Here is a 23,839-nt window from a genome sequence, read left to right as displayed (position 1 = left end):
TTCATTAAGCGTGTAGAGGAAGTATGGCATGTCTACACTTCTGGGAGAGCTTACTTTATTGTTAGGGCTTCTGTTTTGGGGGGCTTATCAATTTCATTGGGGTGGGGAGTATTTTTAGCAATTTTTAAATTTTATGGAGATATCCAGAAATCAGAGATTTTTGAGACTTCAAAGAGCACTATGTTAAAAGACACTAGGGCAGTGGTTTTCAAACTTTTGTACTGGTGACCCCTTTCACATAGCAAGCCTCTGAGTGTGAACCCCTCCCCTTATAAATTAAAAATACATTTAACACCATTATAAATGCTGGAGGAAAAGCAGGGTTTGGGGTGGAGGCTGACAGCTCATGACCCGCCCATGTAATAACCTTATGACCTCTGAGGGGTCCCAATCCCCAGTTTGAGAACACCTGCCCTAGTGTTGCCAGCACAGAGTGCCCGAGGCAAGCAACAGTGGGGTTTGTTGCTCGGTGTGCGTCGCACCAACCACCACAGTGGGGTGAAGAAGCAGAGAGTTTATTTGAAGCTTCAAATATGGCACAGGGAGACTGAACTATCTCAAATCCTGTGCACCAAATGCAGATTACATCATACAATTTATACCTAATTTTTCACTCAGCATACATAAGCATATGCACCCAATCACCTGTTGCCCCGTACAATAGCACAGCCAATCATCTAAAGCAGCCAAGTACATTTTTTTTCCCCTCTTTTCCATCAGCATTGTTCAAGCCTTACCTTATTTGGTCATACCCGAGTTATTATCTCACGGAGGCTATTGCTAAACATCCCCTTCCGTATCTGGTTACGGACACATACATGCTCTTACAGCCGGCTGATACCAGTTTAGGCTAGCACTCTTTTGTGTAATTATGTTTGTTTGCCATTGCATAACCTCAGGGTTGCAGAAGGTTTACCATGGAGGAGCTTTGGCTTGCCTAGGTCTAGAGCAGGAGGGCTTCATCGACTCTCGTGGTCTTCCATCCTCCCGAGTTACCTAGCGTTATGCCCAGTGCCAACAACTACTCCCTCCTTTGAGAGCACTCAACAAGCTTTTGACTGAGTTCTCATATTCTGAGGACAAAAATTGATTAAGCACTAAGGAGTTGGAGTCATCGATAAGAGGATATAATGGGGTTTCTGGGGAGTGGGAAATACAAATTTTTTGTAGGAGTGCTTTACAACAGGCAAGCAAGAGGAGAGTAATAATACACAACACGGCACATGTGAGCAAGAGACAAACAATGCCTCCCCCCAGGTTAGGCAGCCATCCCCAGAGTGAGTCAAAAATAGTGGGCTCTTTTTCCTGGGCTTTCCACTGGTTGAAAGCCTGTTCAGCTGACAGGATGTGCTTGTTAACATCCTGTGAATTTTCTGGGACACAAGTACAGCATTCGTCCCCAATAAGGGCACACACCCTGCCCTGTGAAGCCAGAAGGTAATCTAAGGCCTGGCGGTTCTGCAGGGACAGCATCTGGAGTTGGTAAAGCTTCAAGTTAAGGTTTTTTCCTATGGCCAAGGTATCATTGGCAAACCTGGTGAGGAATACAGAGAGCTGGCAATAGAGTTTGGCCAATTTACCTACCCCGGGATAAAAACCATACCGAATCTATCCCCTTCACTAATGGGTGCGGGAGTGGCATACAGAGACCGCTGATGCCGGGGACGGCCAGACGGGAGTTGGGCCATGACCCGAAGGGGAGGGATAAGATATCCCACGTAACAGCTTCCATGCTAGTGGTGGGGTAGCCATTTATAGGCAGAGTTACCACAGATATAAAAAGGACTGGCCGTTGGCTACCTTGCCATTAAAACCAGCTTTGTTTGTAGTGGCAGAGGGAGGATAATATATTCGTCCTTCTCCCTGGTCCCAGGCCGTCCCATTGAACATGGGAATAGTAACATTTTTACTAGGGGAGAGATAAAATTGACAGGTGCTGTTTCCAGCAAACCAGGTATGGTTAGCAGTGGCTTCCTGGCAATAACAAAGGAGGCCTAAGAGGACAGAGCGTAGCTGGGTGGGGCGGGGATTACGGGTTGAGTTCCAATACGGCCTCCAGGAATCATTATGAATAGTATAGCGTGACTCCTTAGTACAATTTTCAACAAGGGTAGGGTTGGTACGGCTAAGATTTTGTAGGAACCCCGAATAACGTGGGGAACTTATTTGGGCGGAGAGGTCAGAGCAGAAATCAGACCAGTTTTGGGGGACGGCCCTCCAAGGGAATCTGGCCACATGGTAGGGGACCTGGGGATATATTCAGGCGTTGGAAAGATTAAATTCACGGGCAAAAGCAACCTTCAGGGCCTCATAGGTGTTAGTAACCAGGTCTGTAGGGGCCTTTTCCCATCCTGCATGTGCAGAGAGCGAAATGGGAAATAGTGAGAGAATGGTTCCCATAGCAAAAAGTACCAGCGTAGCAGACTCTGATCCAGGACCCATGCCGTGTATCTCGGACAGGATGGCTATGCTACAAGTAGACCCCCTTCAACCTCCTTAGTGCCTCTTAAACAATAACTTGAGTCCTAGGTCGTCGGCGGGCGAAGTGTTGATGGGCTGGACAGTCCACCATCCCGTTGACGGAGGAGTGGGCACAGCCTTCAGGCGAGAGTGGTGGATCTAGTTTGTGTCCCTCAACCTTTGCTGCCATGTGGGAATCCAGCAGGACAGTGTGGGGTCCCTTCCACTTCTCTTGGAGAGGCTCGTCTTTCCAGGTACGAACAAGCATGGAGTCGCTTGGCTGCACGGAGTGGACAGGAGCATCCCATGGAAGAGGCTGTAAATCTTTGGTATACCTGTGGAGAGAAGAGAGAACAGCAGACAGAGAGCACATGTACTGAGACAAGAAGCCGCACCCCATTTCCCATTCCCCTGCCAGAACCAGTGTCCCGTTCATAGGCCATGCCCTTCCAAACATAATCTCAAAGGGACTAAGCCCTAATCTGCCCTTTGGGAGAGTGCGGATGCAGAGCAGGATGAGGGGCAAAGCATCGGGCCATCGTAGAGAGGCTTCCTGGCAAACTTTCGAGAGGCGTCGCTAGAGGGTCTGATTCGTACGCTCCACTATGCCACTGGCTTACGGTCTCCAGGGGGTATGGAGCTTCCAGGGGATCTGTAGGGCATTAGATATGTTCTAAATGATTTTTGACGTGAAGTGCGTCCTGTTATCAGATTCCATCCACTGGGGAAGCCTGAAGTGAGGAATGATCTCCTTAAACTTGAGGGCCACTGTTTTGGCAGTGCAATTATGGTATGGGAAGGCTTTGGGCCATCCGCTGAAATCGATCCAAGACGAGGAGATATTTGAACACTTGGGTCCGGGGAAGCTCAGTAAAATCTATTTGCCAAACCAGTCCAGGGCACAGGGTGGGTCCCAGGGTAGCTGGTGGTACTGGATGTCCCGGTCGAGGGTTATTCTTTAGGCAGACTAAACAGTTGGCTTGTACCTGGGTAGCCAGGGGTCAGAGTCTAGAAGTCAAAAAGTATTTACCCATTAGCTGGATAAGAGCTTCTCTGCCGGCGTGAGTGGTCTGGTGCAGTTTCTGCAGTACTGGCCGGATCAAGCCCTTCGGTAGGAGGATCTTCCCTTCCGGGGAATGGAGCCATCTCTCCTTTTCCTGAAGACCAAGTTTATCGGCCAGTTTTCTGTCTTCGCCAGAGTACTGAGGGGTCAGAAGCTCCCCTACTGATGGGATAAGGGCATGCATATGGGCATTCAGTTTTTGGTGGTTTCAGAATGGCAGCATGCTTGGCTTCTCTGTCCGCCTGGGCGTTGCCCCGGCCATGTCTTGATTTTCCCTTTGATGGGCTTTACAGTGCACCACCGCCACTTCCGAGGGGAGTTGTATGGCTTCTAGGAGCTGGAGAATTTGGGGTGACCGGGGAGCCTTGGGCTGTCAGCATTCCCCTTTGCTTCCATAGGCCAGCATGAGCATGTAGCACTCCAAAAGCATATTTTGAATCGGTAAAAATGTTGACCCGTTTTCCTTTTGATAGTTCAAGCGCACAGGTCAGGGCTACTAGTTCGGCAAGCTGGACAGAGGTCCCAGCGGGCAAATCCTCAGCTTCCACGGTATTATGGAGGGTCACGACATCATAACCCACCCTCCTTTGCCCATCTGTCACAGTACTGCTACCGTCAGTGTACCACTAATAATCCACATTTGGGAGTGGTGAATCCTTTAAATCCGGGCGGCTGGAGTATTGGGCATCTATGATATCCAAACAGTTGTGTTCCTGTTCTTCTATTTCTGGCAAAAAGGGTGGCTGGGTTAAGGGAGGGGCAAGGCTGCTAAATCTACTGGATTAAAAAGGCACATGGGTGTAAACTTGCATAGTAGTGGCCTGGCCCCCTTTCGTTCCTGGGTGGGCCACAACGGTCTCGGTAACCAAAGGATAGAATCCTGCCGAGGGGGCAATCTCTGGAACCCGAGGCACACTGTCTTTATATGGTGGGGGCGTTAGGGCCAAAGAGGACACCGAATCTGCCATTACAACTGTCGGGGAGGTCTGGGGACTAACATTATTACTACCGGTCCTGTCAGAGTCAAATTACACCTTTGTAAAATATCTGTTCTATTTCGTAGAGCCATAAACAATTGCGCATACAGATGTTCATTCCATTTACCCGTTCGCTGACAGAACGGGAGTAATTGGAGGATCGCGTTATAATTAATTGACCCTCCCAGTGGCCACTTTTCCTGGTCCTCTAGCTGATATTGAGGCCAGTCTAATGTACAGAACCTTCTTAATTTGCTTTTAGTCATTGGATCCAACCCAAACACTTTCCAGTTTGCTAGAATGCATTCTAGGGGCGTGCACTGTGCCCTGCCTGTGGTACTCTGTCCCTGTCCCATGTTCCTGGACGACACAGGGCGTCCCCAGGTCTTAACAGGGAAAGTCCAGACTACTGGGTTGTTCCTACCTTATCCAAGGGACCAGTTCCACACCGTCGCTTCTCCACTATATGAGTGCGTTGCACTGTTGTGCCCTCTGGGGTCGATCAAATCGCGTCTCCTCCGAGGCCTCCCGATGAACTCACCGGTGCGCGCTGAGCGTCGGTTGTCACCACAATCCGTCAACTGCCAGGAGGGGTCTGGGCAAGGCTAAATAGCAACCTCATTGCTAAATAGCAACGTTGGATGCCAAAAACTGTTGCTGGCACAGAGTGCCCAAGGCAAGCAACAGTGAGGTTCCTTGCCTGGTGTGTGTCGTGCCCATTACCACAACGGGGTGGAGAAGCAGAGAGTTTATTTGAAGCTTCAAATATGGCACAGGGAGACTGAACTATCTCAAATCCTGTGCGCCAAATGCAGATCATACAATTTATACCTATTTTTCCCCCCACTCAGCTACATGAGTATATGCACCCAATCACCTGTTGCCCTGTACAATAGCACAGCCAATCATCTAAAGCAGCCAAGTACATTTTTCCTCTTTTCCATCAGAATTGTTCAAGCCTTACCTTATTTGGTCATACCCGAGTTATTATCTCACGGAGGCTATTGCTAAACATCCCCTTCCGTATCTGGTTACGGACACATACATGCTCTTACAGCCGGCTGATACCAGTTTAGGCTAGCACTCTTTTGTGTAATTATGTTAGTTTGTTTGCCATTGCATAACCTCAGGGTTGCAGAAGGTTTACCATGGAGGAGCTTTGGCTTGCCTAGGTCTAGAGCAGGAGGGCTTCATCGACTCTCGTGGTCTTCCATCCTCCCGAGTTACCTAGCGTTATGCCCAGTGCCACCAACACTAGGGAATCCTCAGTGCAGAACAGCAGGGTGTACTTGGGTCAATTAATGCAAAACACATAAGTACGCTTTTGAAGTCACACCCCATGAGTCTGCTTTACTGCTCCATGTAGACAAGCCCTTTGATACAAATAACCAGTTCTTATTGGATAAAGACCCTTTAAAATCGGAAGGGTATTTTATCAGTTAAAAACTGATCAGAAATCCTATTGACAGCACAGTAGGCTTCATGGCAGAAACTAGTTTTTAGGAAGGATTTGAACAAGGGTGGTGGCTAAATAAATAGGATTTAGGAGAACACAAATGAGGAAAAACACACACACACTCTGTTCCAGTCATAAAACCCATAGTATAGAATCAGCTGTGTATTTAAACCATCAGTCCAGACTGAAACGTGTCAACACACATTCTGGACCTGATCCAAAGTTCTTGGAGCTAGTGTGCATTCCTACTATTGACTTCAAGGGTTTTGGATCCAGCTTCATTGTTAGCTCTTTTCTACAGAGCACATTTGCACCAGAAATCGTTTAAAAGTTAGTGTAAAAGACGAACATACTAATCTCAACAGCAAGAATCACATATGTAAAAATATAAAATCTGGCATACAATTACAGAACAAAAGCAGTGCCCGATTGACACACCAGACTAATATTTTTGGCATGCTTAATGACTCTGAACGTTCCTGGAGTTGAATTAGACATGTATTTCACAGTTTCAAAACAAGACAGGAAAAAGAATGGGGGGAAAAAAAAAGTGTTCCTGGACTAAAACTAATCCATGAAATTCACAATCCAAAAGATCACTACATACACGTTTCAGATAATTAAAATGACCAGATTTCTACCACCTGCATCCTCCATTAACATACTTAGAATTGTATATCACAGGAAACATGTGTCATCGGTCCAGACATTTAGTCTTGAAACAGCCCCTTTGTTCCTCCACAAAGATCTGGACTCAGATATCTTTACTGGTTTGAAGAACACCAAGCTACAGCATCCAAGTGGGGAAAGTAATATCTTTTATTGGACCAACTTTGGTTGGTGAAAGGAAAGTTTTTGAGCTCTAGAGCTCTTCTTCAATTCTGGGAAAAGTACTCAGAGTGTCACCGCTAAATAAAAGGCAGAAGAGAGTATTTAGCATGAAGTAGTTCATACATATTCTAAATGATCATTTAAGGGAAGTGACTTATCACCCCTGCAGCCACAGGACAAGTGTGGGGGCATTAGTGGTTACAGATTGTTGTAATAAGCCATACATCCAGCATCTTTATTGAGACTGATTTTTAGTGTCTAAAGTTACTTCCCAGGCTTGATTTTTGAAGGTGTTGTACAAGTTTCCCATGGTGCAGGGTGAAAGGGTCTAGAAATGGCCTTTAATGGAAGAACTGCTCTGTGAGAAGGTTTTAATGAGATTAATTCAAATATAATTTCCAAGCTGTCATGCAGGAATCTAGAGAGACAAGATGGGTGAGATGATATATTTTATTGGACCAACTTCTTATGGTGAGAGAAGCTTTTGAGCAATCTTTCAGTCACAGCTATTTGTGAGAAGGTAAGTGTTTTCAAATTAGGAGGTTGCACAACAAGACAGCAATACATTTATTAGCTAGCATGCTTGGTTATTCATCAGGCTTGATAGTACTGTTAGAGAGGAAATATAAGTAGAGCCAAATTCTAACTGCTCTATGGGAATGTTGCAGCGAGCACTAGGAGCTCTTATCCTTGCACAGGAAGATGGCCACCATATGCTGGGGAAAAACATAGCTCCCTGAGGGTGTTAGCTATCAAAATGAGGGTCTGGGAGTTACATATTAAGAACAATATTATATCCCTAAAAGTTAATAAGCTAGATGCCATTAGTGGCAAGGTTAGGTCTCAATTCTGGACATTTTCTACCCACAATACAATTGCTCTGTGAAGTGGTGCTTCTAGAGTCGAGTCCTTGAAACAAACAGCCTTTAACTGTGGCTTTTTGTGAACCATGCCTTTCAGTTAGAGGCATACAGAGGAAAAATTTGCTCTTCAGCTCTGCCAGATCATTTCACTCCTCTCATACATTTATTAGATTGGCATAGATTGCAAGAGTAGAAATCTGAGATGTCAGCTTTGGAAGCTACTTTTCCCACTCATTTTCAAATAGTCTGGTGGACTAAATACTCTGCCTGGTTTCTATGAAGACCATGGCTTTGTTACTTTACATTTACTCTGATGCTCATTTATTTTTGCTTCACTTCTCAGCAAAGGACTTTAAAAAAAACAAACTTAAAGCAAATAGGTATTTTTACAAGCCACATCTTTAATAGAGCAGAAGACCCCCATCCCCTGAATTTCTTCCTCCTGACCAAAACAGGTCTCCCTCCAGCTGATGCTGTTAAACTAGCAGGACTGATCAGAAATTGCAACCAGTGAAGAGGTCAGCTGAGCAGCTTAAACCCTGTTATTTGTGGATGTGGGAGTCCTGCATAAACTAGCTTAGTCCTTTAAGTCTTCCTCTGCTTCTAATCCTCTCCATTGTGTTCAGCTTCCAAAAACATTTTTAATTAAATAAAAATTGCTTAGCTTCCTCTTTAGAGCCATAGTTGATATTCAGAAACTATGTTGCTAATCTAGGAAACATTAGAATCAAGCCACCCTTTCCTAAGCATCATGATTAGTCAGGTCAAGTGATACTGATTGCTTCCCTCACTCCAAAGCAGCTCAGTGACTAGGCACCACTGAATACTCACTACCCTGTTAATTCCCCTCCTTTTATTTATGCAGGGGGCGGGAGAGGAAAAAGTGAAGAATTTAAGGCCAGCCTTTGAGGCAATTTAGCACCTGATATATCTGCAAGCATCCCTGGAGGCTTCCACATGCCCTTCTCACCACTGTCATTTTAGGCTTAGCGGTTGGCAATAGGAGAGGAAGGGTATGATGGAGCTGATGAACCAGCATATATAACCTCTCTCCTCCCACCTCCCTTGCCTTCTCCAGCTGAGTATGTAGGCTTCTCATCAGTTGTTCCTTATCCTGATGATATGGAATGTTGGGGTGTTTTGTTGAGGCTAGGAAAAAGCCTACAGGCTCTTCAGTATTGCTCAAGGCACCCGGGATCACCAAATGCTGTAGCACTATGAGTCCTGGCCACAATGCTGAACTGAAGCTACCATGTGATGAGCAGATTAGCAAAGCAAGCATCACCAGTGGTGGTTTACCTCAAGGATCTGTGCTGGCTCCTTCACTGTTCAACATCTATGTTAGTGATGTAATAGCAGAATACTTTTCATACTGGAAGCTCCACCCCAATGCCTTCAAAACCTTGGTAATAGCCTTTCACAAACTACAAAGCTGCCAAGGAACCACTTAATGACACTAGGTCTGAAATAAACCCTACCCAAAGTACTTGACATAACTTTTCCCTGAGGGGCTTTAAAAGTCAAGCTTTTGTCTAAAAGAGACAAAAAGATAAAAAGCAAGAACTAGCCTTGTCCAAAAACATGAGGGTACATGGGGTACCAACATGCACACATTGAACAGCAGCTTTAGCAGTGGTATACTTGACCACTGAACGTTGCACAGCAGTCTGGGTGGGCAGCTCACATATCAAACTTCTGGAGACATAGCTTATTGCTGTGATGAGACTTGTAACCAGAAAATTAAAACTAACATCTATTCAATGGTTGCCTGTTCTAGCACATATACCCCCCATGGAAAAGCCAGAGACACACATACAGCTTGAGTGTACCATCAAATCATGGCCATCCTGAACTTACCAACTCAAAGAGCCTCCAGAATCTTCTGAAGACACATTTGAAATCTCAGAAGCCTGTTTGGGATTGGGCTAAAACTCTTGCAGATACTTTTAAAGCTATCCTCCTCCAATCTGGAGGCACACTAGAAAGAATTCTGGGATAATGCTAATGTCCCAAACACACATCTGATTGCCAACCTCACAAAAGAACTTCCAGGCTTCAGCCTACCCCGGAAACAATGGGCCACATTGAACCGTATTAGACCATTGCATAGCAGACACCATTGTCTCATACTCCTTTGGAAGATGAGAGACAACACGCACAGTGACCACAGATACCACATGTGCATTGTAAATCAACACCCACTTTCATTGTTTGCTGGTGGCATCTCAGACTTACATCAAGCCACTTTTGAAGCTATTCCTGGTTTGCTAATCTGGACATGGTTATTTGAACATTACTAACCATCTCTAGTTACACAAAAGCAGATGATTTATCTTTTTAGGCCATGACTGAGTATTCACTTAAGCATATGCTTAATTTTACTCACATGAGTAGCCCCACTGATGTCTGTCACCCAGTAGCTGCTTACTGCCTCCCAAGTGCCCCCTTGTGGCTAGGGTTACTTCTATTTCCCCTTCAGTTTACCAGCCCCCTTTAATAACTCATAGTTCAAAGGTAATTCAAACAATCCCTACAAGAGGTACCATTTATTTAGTTTTCTGGGTACACGCTGGCCCTGGGAGGCCCCAAAGCCTCTGTCCCATTAATAGTCCAAAATAACAGGAAGTCTGAGAATAGAACACAAGGCCTCACGGTCTTTATCCCAGCTATAGTTGGGCACAGTCCCTTTCCCCTAAGGGTCTGTCAGTCAGTCTGCATCCCACTATCCTCTGCCTCAAGTTTGTCCTTCTCCACAGCTTCTCTCAGCTGGTACCTTCCCTCCTGCTGATTCAGAGCCATACAAGAGCCTTCTTTCTACTCCCTGCACCATCCAGGGGAACAGCTGCAGTCTCTTGTTTTCCCAGCTTGCTGCCAGATTTCCTCCCCAGCAAACTTAGCTCCTCTCAGCCACACCCCTCCCCTCATCTTTCGGCTGCCTTTTATATTGAAATCACCTGATTCCTTTCAGGTGGGACTCATCTTGTAATCAGGGCTGGCTAAGACCCAGACTCTCCAGCCCACAGACCAGCCACCTGGTTACAATGCCCGTGGGACTATTTATCTGCTTAAGGTTAAGTACATGCATGTTTGAAAGATCAGAGTCTTAGACTGTAAGCTCTGAGGCAGAGACTGTCTTTTACTGCGTTTGTACACAGCACCTAACGCAAAAGGGCCTCAGCTTTATTGCTAGCTTCTTAAAAAAATTTCTTATACATTAAAAAAGGTGATAATTTGGGAGGAAATTTGCAGTTAATGCATATATACATGTATATCACATTTGCTGATATTTTCCCCTTTTCACAAACCTAACTATGCATAGTGCAACTATAAATCATACGTTGTCCTTTAATTCTGTCTTATCCTTTTAAAATCTCTTTGTATTTATAGCCATATATGTAGTTGAATAAAATATGAAATAAAAATTCACCACACTTCAAAGTACAGCAACTTTCAGGAAGGTATATATAACCTACTTATCTGAGTCACAAGGAATCTGAGGACACAGGGGTATGGTAATATTTTAGCTAAGTTAATATAAATATATATATATATATATATATATGCACATTTAATCTTGTTTCTAGGTTACAGTCACCATTACTCTACATTAGAAGGCGATATGAGAAAATAAGTAACTATCAAAAATTTGCATAAGGAGAATGAGAATGTTCTTGAACATAGGAGGGGAGACAGGATGCCTTGGACTATGACACTGCAAAACACATAAAATTAGCTTTAAGCATGGGACAAGTCCCATTGACATCACCTCTGTTTTAGAGCAGTCCCATACCTGCTCTAACATGCTGATGGGCTGGGGGCAGTGCCAATGCCTAATGAGAAAAGGAGTAGTTGTGGCATCTTAGAGACTAACAAATTTATTTAGTCTAAGGTGCCACAGGTACTCCTTTTCTTTTTGTGAATACAGACTAACACGGCTGCTACTTTGAAAAACGCCTAATGAGAATCCGAGAGGTATAGTTTGCTCCCTGACTGTGCTTCTGATCCTATGACTGTCTCTTGATGCAGGAGATAAATTGAGCCATTATTCTTACCCTGACAAGGTCACAAACTGCTCTCAAAAGCAAACAATGATCGAATATTTTTATAGTGGTACCAATGGTCACATATGTTCAGGTATTTTAGAATACACTGTATGTAATGTGTAGAGCTTCTGTGCCATTGGCACTGAAGAACTATTTTGCATTTGCACTGGGGACTTTTAAAATCAGACCAAACAACCAACAAAAGAAGAGGGAAAAAGACAGTGAAAAAGGGATGGCAAAATTGGAGCACAACCTTATTCATAATGACTCAAGGGAGAATGGAAAGTAGAATTAGTTCAAAAATTGTAGTTAGTGTTAAATGATTCTGAATAATGAATGTTGGGGTAAGTCTGGGAGGCTTCTTGCTTGATGTTGGAGAATATAACCTGGTTGCAGTATAGTTATTAAAAGGGAAAAAGAAGATCATTGTGTGTTCATTATCTGGTTCTATCACGGTATAGACATCACAAATTCAACAGGTAAGTGTGGGTTTGATAAGAAATACATTCTCTGGGGGAAACAGCTATTTCAACAGATGAGATGATTAATTTAACAAAAGGAAAGTGTAGCAAAAATGTGTTAGTACATATTATAATCTTTGTCATAATAATTACATTTCCTACTTTTTACGAGCTGTTCTATAACAATAGAATAGTAGATTCCCCCCCTTGTGTATTCTGTGAAATATGATAGATTGCACCATGACCTTTAAAGTGTTTTTGTGTGTTGGATGTTCCCAATTTCTCTTGTTTCCAGCCTTAGTGGCAGAATAGTTATATGGCTACAGTCTGTTTATAGGCCTATTAGAAGTTTTATAGCATTTTACAGACTATTCTTGGTATTAAAATTCCTATGAAATTGCGTTGGCAATGTTACAATCGTTTAAATGGCACAATATGAATCCATTAAAAATAGATATTTTAAGAATAAAAGTTAGCATTTCAATAATCTATTCACATGGCAATCACAGCAAAGAACACCAGAAAATGGTGCAGATAGTTAACACTTTCGCTTCAATATGTTGTGATCAGACTTCTCTTGTTCACAGTACACAGGGGCAGTCTTAGACTAGCTGCCAGCAACTGGCACCCATGGCGAACCATGCAATGGGTGCCCCCCACCCCCAAACCCCAAGTGCAGATCTAGACTGAGGTTTTTGATAAACTGGGAAACATTTTGCCCCCCTTTTTCCTTTTAATGTTTAAGCTTTTTTTTTTTTTTTTTTTAAAAAAAACAGAGGCTTAATTTGGTTTCTCCCTCCATCTGTCTGTCCAACCAATGTTTCTGAGATCAAATAAAATCGAGACATGAAATTTTCAGAATAGATTTGTACGACAGCTAGATTATCAGTCCAATTTCAAATAGAGATGAACTACAATTACTACAAATCCAAAATCATCCATTACGCTATCCTGCTTTCATTGCCATTAGCATCACATCCAATATAGAAAGAAATAAGAAAACTTTTCAATGAACTTTAACCTGTATTTACAAAACACTCCGAGCTCCTAACACATGACTTTTCTTGTTTTAAGTTTTGAAAATTCAGTCACTAGTTCTTTTAGATCCAGTTTTCCGGCTATTTCATGCTCTATTGACATTGTGGCAAGCCCAACAAGTCTCTCTTGCACTATTGTTGAATGCAGATATGTTTTTATCAATTTTAACTTTGAGAAGCTACATTCCCCACTAGCTACGGAAACTGGCAACGTTAAAAGAATGCACAGAGCTATAAAAATGTTTGGAAAACTGTCTGCGAGTTTATTTTCACAACAAACTTCAGTACTTCAGGAGTAGAATGTTTCTTAAGTGGTCTTGAAAAAGCCTGAAGCTCACACACAAATCTGTTGCATCAATGTCTTTTGAATTTTCATGAGCCGACTCCAGTTTTATAAAAAATTCTCTCATTGTTTTGCTGTTTTCTTTTGCAAGGTTTGGATATCATCTAGAAAGCCAAATATTGACTACCTGCTGCATCTGTTGAAATCTTTCATCAACTGACTGAATAGCAGTATCAAGGACTCCGAAGTAGAAATTCACTTTGAACCTTTGTTTTGGGTTCTGAATGGGTGCGTCTCATCCTTCATACAAAGAGCTGTTTCGTTTGCCGAATGTGAACTGGCTCTGGTTCAAATTCTGTCAGAAAGTCTATTTCTTCAGCAAGCTCAAGAGAATCTACCAATGTTCTTTCAGACCCTTCATCACTTCTGAATTCCTCCAGAACATTTTTAGTTTGCTGCAGTTTTTGAATAGCAGAATGTATGTTCAAGTTCTTTTCCTGAAGCTGCTTAGCAGTGAGATTGATCTCCAAAAGGATATTGTACCACAAAATGAGTGAAGTCACAAATTTGAACTTGGAAAGGCCATTTGCAAGAGCTTCTGCATCTGAAGGTGCCATATTGCCAGATGATCCAGTAAAGGTAGTATCAGAAATTTCAATTAGGGCATCATAAATGTTTCCCAAGTTCATAGCAAAGAGGCTTCAAAGCATCAATGCGACTCTCCCATCTCGTCTGACTAAGTGGTTTCACGGTTAGAGAATTCACATGGCAAGTCAGAATATCCCAACGGCATGTTGAGCCTAAAACACACACATAAACACGTTGCACCAGGTCAAAGAAACTGCTTGCCTCCAAACAGCATCTAGCAGTATCATTGACAACCAAATTCAGAGAATGCGCACTGCAAGGAACGAAAAAGGCCCTAGGATTAATTTCCATCATTCTACTTTGCACACCATTGTCTTTACCCTTCATATTACTTCCATCATCATAGGCTTGGCCACGCAAGTTTTCAACAGATAATGACATTGTTTCAAGCTCTTGTAGAATAGTTTCAGTCATAAATGCTCCAGTCGTCTCCTTCAGTGGTACGAAACCCCCAAAATGTTCCTTTATGAGCACGTTGACATTATCTTCATCTGCAGACTCTTCCATATCCACAAGGTGCCACAAGTCCTCCTTTTCTTTTTGCAGATACAGACTAACACAGCTGCTACTCTGAAACGATTCTAAGAGTGTACATATAACCTTAGCAAGCTCCAAGCTTTGTCCAAAACATTATCACCAGCCCACATAGTTGGGGATCCACTGTTCATAGGTGGAAGGAGCACTGACTTTTGTACCTTCCATGATGGATAATTAGGAGTTCTCTCCCCTTATTGTCCAGTAACCATTTGACATATGTTCTTTTGAAGTGTACCCCCAGGTGAAGTTCTTCTCCCCTGCTCTGTGTGCTCCAATGAGCTGATGCTGTACTGACCCTCCAGATAACTTCTGTTGACTTAAAATGCAAATGAGCATCATTTGTCTTGTTTTTACAATACTTGATTCATTACCGATTCCAAGGCAGACAGGTAAATCAACCTTTCCTTGTCTAGGACAAGCTTGTTTTATCAAGTCTGCCCTCCCAAAAAAAAAAAAAAAAAAACATATTTCCAACGCAGATACATAACTTTACACACTATCTGTATGTATATCACACAACGATATTCATGACTGCTGTGACACCAGCTTTCATTTGCACCTTCACACAACACCTTTTACAAACGAATTCTATGATTCGTTCATTGTGGTGAGGGTGTTGCATCTGGTAGGAGTTTACGGAACAGTCAGCCCTCTGCCAGATGGCACTGAGAGTCTTAGGGTCACATATGCTATGATAGTTTCTTCCAGCTCTCATAAATAATAGTGGCAATAGTAAACATGGCGATAGAGAAGCTCCCTCACTTGATGATTTATTACTCTAAACCACTTAGAGAATATATCAGATCCAAATCTTCTCATGAAAATTTTGTTTCAAAACAAGGTAAGAATGCAGATTGGCTGTAAAGATCTTAATTGAACTACCATGGTGCTCTGTAATGAAAGCGCTAAAATCTGCCCTGGAGCTTTCATTAGCACTAATACATCTGTGCTCAAGATAGAAATGACTGTATTAAAGCAATGTTTTTCCTCATACAGTATTTACTTGGAAGGAAAATTTGATGAATGTCACACTATGATAATGATAAAAAGTTGCACAATATATTAGTTTCCAGTAACTTTATAATATCTGGGGAATATCAAGTGAGAGTAAGGAGGTGGTATTACCTCCGCATATAACATTACTGGTCTGTTACTGGAATGGTGGGTCCATTCCAGGTATCTGCACTTTTAAGATGCTGTTGAAAAAAATTGGAGGCTTCCCAAAAGAGCTACAATAATGACAGACTAAAGAAGATTTAGTATATCCATGAGAAGGTGAAGACGTAACTTGATCATGGTCTACAAGCACCTACATGGAAAAGAATTTCTGAGTCAACAATTCTTTAATCTATCAGAAAAAGGCATAATGAGATCCAATGGATGGAAGCTGAAGCTTGACATACTCAACTAGAAATAAGGTGCAAAATTTAAAAAAAAAAAAAAAAAAAAAAAACAACAGTGAGAGTAATTAACCACTGGAACAATTTATTTAAGGACATGGTTGGTCGTCCATCCCTTGAAGTCTTTAAAAGAGTGGATATCTTTCTAAAAAGATATGCTATAGACCACAGAGAAGTTATGGTCTTGATGCAGAAGTTACTGGGTGTAGTTTTATGGCCTATGTTATGCAGGGATTATTTCTGGCCATAAACCACCCTAGACACCTATGAATCAACCAATCCCCCTCTCTAGCTAAGTATTTATATGGCCTTCATCACTGCAATATTTCTCTTGCCATATATTTCAACAGTGCAGCCTCCATCCATCTGGCTAACAGGTGTGCAGAGAGGCAGCACCCTGTGTTTTCTATTTCTGTACAGGAATCTAGTAGTCATGTGTCTGACCATGGAATTTCTAATTCAGTGTTTGTCCAGATTTAGGCCATAGATTCTCATTGCAGAGTGCTATGGAGGCTGCACCATGTGCAGTTATGAAGTATCTAGCACCACTCATAGGCAGGTCCAGACTAACCAATGTGCACTTGCACAGAGCCCCCCATCTCAGGGCCGCCACCTCACCCCCAGCTCATATTTGGTCCATCCCCCATCCAGTCATGATAGAGGGGCAGCTGGGCCAAGCCTTAGTGAGTGGCACTTGCAGACCTGGCATTTGGCATTCCACTTCTACCATAACCACCAAACCATCAGAAATCTCACTCTTCCCCCCCTTTTTGCCCCCCCCCCCCCAATAGTCCAACATGCATCTTCCTCCCTGTTAAAAAGCCTCTGTTCTAGGGGGTAGGAGGAGAGTGGCACAAAGAAGTTTTGCCTATCACATGCTATGTATCGTTTAAGAAAGGATGCCCGCCCCTCCAATTTCCATAGTGCACAGGGCTCCAAAATTCTTTAATGTGGGCCTGCTCACTAGTGCCTCCTTTTGGCAGTTTTGATGGGTTCCAAGGAGGAACCATGTTCAGCCATTTTTGCCTGAGGCAGGTGCACTACACAGAAAGGACCTTGGTCAATGTGGTGTTAGGAAGAGTGTAAAAGAGGAAATGTGAAAATATCCAATAAGGTCCTCTCCTTTGGAAAAAAAAAAAAAGAGCAATTTATATGGTGCTTCTAGCTATAGATCTCAAAATAATTTACAAAGGGTAGTATTAGTCCCATTTTACAGATGAGGAAACTAAGGCTGCTATCTCTGCTCTTAAAAGTTAATACTGAAATGTAAATTAGCACAGTTTTTTTGTCTACACTACAGGTTTTGTCTACACTACAGACCATACAGCAGCACAGCTGTACCACTGCAGCTGCGCCACTGTAAGGTCTCCCATGTAGCTGCTTTATGCTGACGGGAGAGAGCTCTCCCATTAAACCATCCCTAATGAACAGTGGCAGAGCATCTCCTGCCGACAGCACTGTGCACACCGGTATTTTTGTCGGTCAGGGGTGTGTTTTTTCATACCCCCTAACTGACAAATGTTTGACCAACAAGAGTGCTGGTTTAGACAAAGCCCTAGTTGCAATGATCTAGGACATTAGATGGGCTCTGCAACTCTCAGATCAAAGATCAAAAAGTAGCCACTGCAGCAGATTGTTGGAACATGCTAAGTGATATACATAGCAAGTGGTAAAACAACTTAGCTCTGTTGACATGACTCATGCCAAGTGATGTTGTGAACCATTTAAAATGGGGAGTGAGATTAGTGGGATGACAACCCTCATACCAAAAATCAGTCTTTGACAAATAGAATTATTGGAGCAATTTGGGTGCCTGGCCCCCAGATCCACACTGGGTCTGTGCTGAGAGGAGTTAGGCAGGAGAAGATGAGTAAGGTTTTGAGAGAAAAAGGCAGCCAAGTTGTTAGTGTACATTGTCCTCCCCATCCCCTTTCTGGGCATACAAAAGTTACCCTGAAAGGGTAATTTGGAGCTGTATTCATTTTTTTAATACATAAAAAATGGGGTGGGAGCCCAGAGGTGGGAATCATCCAGGTGTCACAGCTACAGCAGAAACAGATCCCCAGGGTTCCATCAGTCCTGGCAAACCCCACCTCTATGACAGGATGGTTATCTTCATGTGGGAACCCTGCTGGATATGATCTCAGAGTCCCCTTTGGCGGCACTTGGAGGGGACAATCTAGTCCAGTGTTTCCCATACTTGGGATGCCACTTGTTCAGGGAAAGCCCCAGCAGGCCGGGCCGGTTTGTTTACCTGCCACGTCTGCAGGTTTGGCCAATTGCGGCTCCCACGGGCCACGGTTCCCCGCTCCAGGCCAATGGGGGCTGTGGGAAGTGGTTGCCAGTACGTCAGTGGTTGCCGTGCCGCTTCCCGCAGCCCCCATTGGCCTGGAGCGGGGGACCGCAGCCTGTGGGAGCCGCGATTGGCTGAACCTGCGGACGCGGCAGGTAAACAAACCGGCCCTGTCCGCCAGGGGCTTTCCCTGAACAAGCAGTGTCCCAAGTTTGAGAAACACTGATCTAGTCCATTACAATTGTTTGTTTTATACCAACACTGTTCTTGGTGGCAGACAAGAGGCCAAGGAGACATGGTCCCTGCCTCAAGGAGTTTTCAATAGAAAGGAATCCAAGATCTGATCTTGCAAACACTTAGCAAACGTTGTGCTTGATACCATGGTTAGTTGCCACTGAAGTCAAAGGGAGCACTCACTTCCGAAAGCACTAATCAAGTAAGTGTTTGCAGGATCAGGCCCAAATATTGGATACAGATATACTATGAAACCCAGGGGATAGTGCTGACAGAGCATGGGGGAGGGATTGTCCTCACAAGGGGAAGTTGAGAGCAGGATATCAAAATACTGACAAATTTGAACTGATAGAGGATTGGCCACAAGGAAATAAATCACAGAAAGTGAAAAGGAATCAGCATGAGTGGACCAAGCAGCTCATTCTGGAATAATGGCGGTATGTTAAAATGAATAATTTTCTGAAGCAATTTTAGCCAGATAATTGGTGGGTTAAAAAAGTGTCAAACAAATTCTGTCCCAAGTTATACTGGTAGAAATCCAGAGGCACTCCACTGAAGTGAGCAGATATGAACTAATACACCATCTATTGGGATCCTGGAGATGGGCAGGTGGAGCCCTCCCACTACTGAAGGGGGAGGATCCTCAAGGTCCTGGATCTCCATTAAGTTTGAGGGACAACTAAAGAGGTAAGAGGGATGGGAGTGAGGTCAGAGGGCTAAACGAAGGGAACCTGATGGGGACACCGAGCAGAGAACATCGGATAATGCCCACTGCTCCTCAAAGGCATCAAGGGAGCCAGTGGATGCTGCCCAAAGGAACTCTGCCCAGATACCAGGGAGGAGCAAAAGTAGGCCCCACAGTCACAGAACACGCCCTTGTCTACCATCCTCTTCCTGGTGGTGAAAATGGCTACTTTGGCTAGTGCCAGGAGGAGGTTGACGAGGAGGTCTCTTGACTTCGTGGGGCTATGAATAGGGTATGCAAAGATGAACAAGTGCAGGGAGAAGTACAGCTAATACACAGAGGGAGCAGATTGCCTGAGTCGTAAGGCAATATTCATTGTACATATTCAGAGTAAAACTGTGCTTTAAATTCTCCATGGCTCAGTAGCCCCTACATAAAATGAGGAAATTACCTGCATCACAGGTATGCCATGACAGGTATGTTTGCAAAAACCACTTTTAGATTCTCCAGTGAAAGGTACTATAGAAATCCTCAATTCCACAAACAATCCCTGTTCAGAAAAGCCTTAAACATGTATCTTAAGTATAAGCACATGCTTAAATCCCAGCATGACTTAAGCTCTTTCCTGAATGGAGATGTGGTGAAAGCTTGTGCTTAAGTCCATGTTGAATTAGGACCAGAAGGAATAGTATTAGTATTTTATCTTTCAAAAGAACTTTTAACTCTTATTCTTGTCACATATAAGTAACCATTTGCAGGATGTTGTATCTTTGTCCATGGGGATGGTGCTATTACTACTTCCTGATAAGAAAGGAGTACTTGTGGCACCTTAGAGACTAACAAATTTATTAGAGCATAAGCTTTCATGAGCTACAGCTCACTTCATTGGATGCATTTGCAAATGCATCCGATGAAGTGAGCTGTAGCTCATGAAAGCTTATGCTCTAATAAATTTGTTAGTCTCTAAGGTGCCACAAGTACTCCTTTTCTTTTTGTGAATACAGACTAACACGGCTGCTACTCTGAAACCTGTCATCTACTTCCCGATACTATCCATTCAGGTACAGTATTATAAGTCACTAGACTAATGTAATCCTCTATTAGTATTGACTCATACTGAAAACTCTTGGTTTGTGTGAGGGGCAGGGGCTTCCCAAACCTCCCTCCAGACCCCATTGTCAGTAATTTATACCATCTCTCTCCCCCCTCCCAGTTCATAGCAAGGGGGGGGGGATTTTCTGAGTAAAATAGACAAAAGAAAAGTCCTCCCTTTCCCCCTCTCTCTCTTACGAGAGAACAGAATCTGAACAAAAACAATGAAAGGCAAAGGTAGCCAGTCTCTCGGGCAGTCTGTATGTATTCAGCTCTTGGAGCTTGGTCCATCAGGGTCTATTATCCCTTCAGCCCCTCTTCTTGGGGCATACTGCTCTGCAGCTAGTCCATGCAACTTCAGGAGAGGTGAAGTACGTAACTGTCTTCTTCTCAGCTGACCTGGCTCTGTGCCAGCAATCTGAATAACTTTCCTTCTACTCACCACTTCTTTCTGTGGTAGGTTTTCCCTTTTTAAACTCCTCCCACTCCAGGCAGAACAAACCTTGCAGTTGCACCTCATTAGTGTGTAACAGGCTCAGAAGTGCTCATTAGTCTCCTCTCCCTCAGAGTGAAGGTATGTCCCTTCACACCTTGTATAATTTTTTCTAAGATTGTTAGGCTCTAATTAAATCTAATATACTTACTGTGATGCATTGTTTGCTAATTGCATGCACTGTTGGGAAAGTCAGACCTGACACTGTGACAAATGTTAGCATGCTGATTAATTTATTAAACCAAATGTTTAATTGTCCTTTAAACAACACAGTTTTATGATGTAAATAACTGAACCCATGTGGGCCATCACCTAAAAATTAAACTGCCATGCCTTTCTTTCTCTTTGGCATTGTACCCTGAAACAGTTTCCTGTTGAGTCAACAATGTAATACTGCTGCCAAAAAAAAAAAAAAAGCAAACAATTCTGGGATGTATTAGCAGGAGTGTTGTAAGCAAGACATGAGAAGTAATACTTCCACTATGCTCAGCACTGAGAAGGCCTCAACTGAACTATTATGTCCAGTTCTGGGCACCACACTTCAGGAAAGATGGACAAACTGGAGAAAGTCCAGAGAAGAGCAACAAAAGTGATTAAAGGTCTAGAAACTGACCAATGAGGAAAGATTGAAAAAAAAAAAATCAGGTTTTTATAGTAGAGAAGACCAAGGGGAGATATGATAACAGCTTTCAAGTATGTAACAAGTTGTGTTGATAAATGGTATAGTCAATTACTTTGGTTTACTTACTTTACTTGGTTCATTGTAAAATATGCTTTAGAGACCAAATAACCTATGTCAGTCAGGTTCATTGTTGTAAGCCAACAACAACATAGTTCAGGGAAAAGGTGTTGTACAATACCAATCTCCAGGAAGCTGCCTTGTGCAGTGATGTTATATTCACCTTATGTAGAAGGTGTGCTCCCAAAGTTACACATTTCAGGTAGTATTCTTTATATGATGATTTTACAAATCTCTTTACATGTCATTTAAAAAAAATCTAACCCAACAGTTTGTCCCTGTTCCCTAAATTGTTGTTGTTTTCTTTCCTTATCTTTGTGCTGGCTACTAGCATTCCAGGTACAAGTCTGTGAATGTACTTTCCTAGGTCATATTGTGACATAGAATACTTGTTTCAACAAATGCAAGGACTTATGGGATAATTAGCATAAGTGAACAGGCCAGTCTAGGCTATATCACTGTTACAATATTTATGCTTAATGTTATTGGTGCTTCATGCATACTAATATAGCTATATGGTGTGGATAATCGTATTATTACTATGATATACACATAGATAAATGCTAGCCAGCCTGTACAAGTCAACAGTTGTTATAAAGAGGAGGATGGTAAATTGTTCTCCTTATCCACTGAAGACAGGACAAGTAGTAATGGGCTTAAATGGTAGCAAGAGAGGTTCAGGTTAGACATTAGGAAAATCTTCCTAATTGTAAGGGCAGTTAAACACTGGAACAAATAACCTAGGGTTGCTGTAGCAGCTCTGTCATTGGAGGTTTTTATGAACAGGCTAGACAAACCCCTCTCAGGGATGGTCTAGATAATACTTAATCCTGCCTCAGTGCAAGGGACATTGTCTCCCATATTTAAGAAGGATGAATTCAAACTGGAACAGGTACAAAGAAGGGCTACTAGGATGATCCAAGGAATGGAAAACCTGTTTTATGAAAGGAGATTCAAGAAGCTTGGCTTGTTTAGCCAAACCAAAAGAAGGTCGAGGAAGATACGAGTGCTCTCTATAAATATATCATAGGGATAAATACCAGAGAGGGAGAGGAATTATTTAATCTCAGTACCAATGCGGACACAAGAACAAATGGATATAAACTGGCCATTGGGAAGTTTAGACTTGAAAGTAGATGAAAGTTTCTAACCATCAGAGGAGTGAAGTTCTGGAATAGCCTTCCAGGGGAAGCAGTTTGGGGCAAAAGACCTTTCTGGCTTCAAGATTAAACTTGATAAGTTTATGGAGATGGTATGATGGGATAACATGATTGTCAATTAATTGATCTTTAACTATTCATGGCCTGTGATGGGATGGGATCTGAGTTACTACAGAGAATTCTTTCCTGGGTATCTGGCTGGTGAATCTTGCCCACATGCTCAGGGTTCAGCAGACCACCATATTTGAGGTCGGGAAGGAATTTTCCTCCACGGCAGATTGGAAAAGGCCCTAGGGGTTTTTTGCCTTCCTCTGTAGCATGGGGCATGGATCATTTGCTGGAGGATTCTCTGCACCTTGAAGTCTTTAAACCATGATTTGAGGACTTCAATAGCTCAGACATAGGTGAGAGGTTTATTGCAGGAGCAGGTGGGTGAGATTCTGTGGCCTGCATTGTGCAGGAGGTCAGACTAGATGATCATTATGGTCCCTTCTGACTTTAATATCTATGAGTATGTATTGAGGTCCTTTCTAGTCCTACATTTCTGTAATGACTTCAGTGAACTCTGATTCACTTCCTTAAGCAACAAGCTTTCATCCTTCACTCCCATGAGTGATTCTACTCTGCACATTGATACTTTTGCTTCTGGATCACTGGTTCAAATCCAGCCCAATCTAGTAGAGATTGAAAGTTGCTACCATCTGAATCTTAACAAGCCCTTTACTTCTCCATCGCACCCAGAGGAACATAGATAGCATCTCTTGATGCTATCTAAGGAGGAAAGAAAGGGGACAAATGGGATGGAAAGAGGGGCTTGTGAGACTTATTCAGGTTTGGTTCACATACAATATGCACAATTTTCATACGGATTTAACTATTTTGGTTAGGGATATGATTTTTTAAACCAAAATAGTTAAATCAAAGCAACCCCCAGTGCAGATGCAATAAGACCGATTAAAGGTACCTTTTCCTGTAAAATACACAAATAAGCTATACTGGTCTTACTGTTGCATAGGGGTTGTGTTGCTTTAACGTATACTGGATTCAAACTAATAGAGTTAAGTGCATAACTTTATTCACTGTG

At 42.9% G+C, this 23,839-nt stretch overlaps 1 long non-coding RNA gene across 1 annotated transcript; it reads right to left on the bottom strand.

Annotated features, from left to right (window-relative positions):
- Window positions 1–502: 502 nt before the first annotated feature.
- Window positions 503–23,038, bottom strand: LOC119855992. The gene is made up of 4 exons (XR_006281632.1): window positions 23,028–23,038; window positions 8,697–8,700; window positions 4,925–5,117; window positions 503–2,795 (listed from the first exon to the last, which is right to left on the bottom strand). It is a non-coding gene; the product is annotated as an uncharacterized LOC119855992 (long non-coding RNA).
- Between the last annotated feature and the right edge of the window lie 801 nt (window positions 23,039–23,839).

Source organism: Dermochelys coriacea, chromosome 5 (assembly GCF_009764565.3).
Source record: "Dermochelys coriacea isolate rDerCor1 chromosome 5, rDerCor1.pri.v4, whole genome shotgun sequence".
NCBI classification, from domain to species: domain Eukaryota; kingdom Metazoa; phylum Chordata; order Testudines; family Dermochelyidae; genus Dermochelys; species Dermochelys coriacea.
This window is presented reverse-complemented; position numbering and strand designations above follow the sequence as displayed.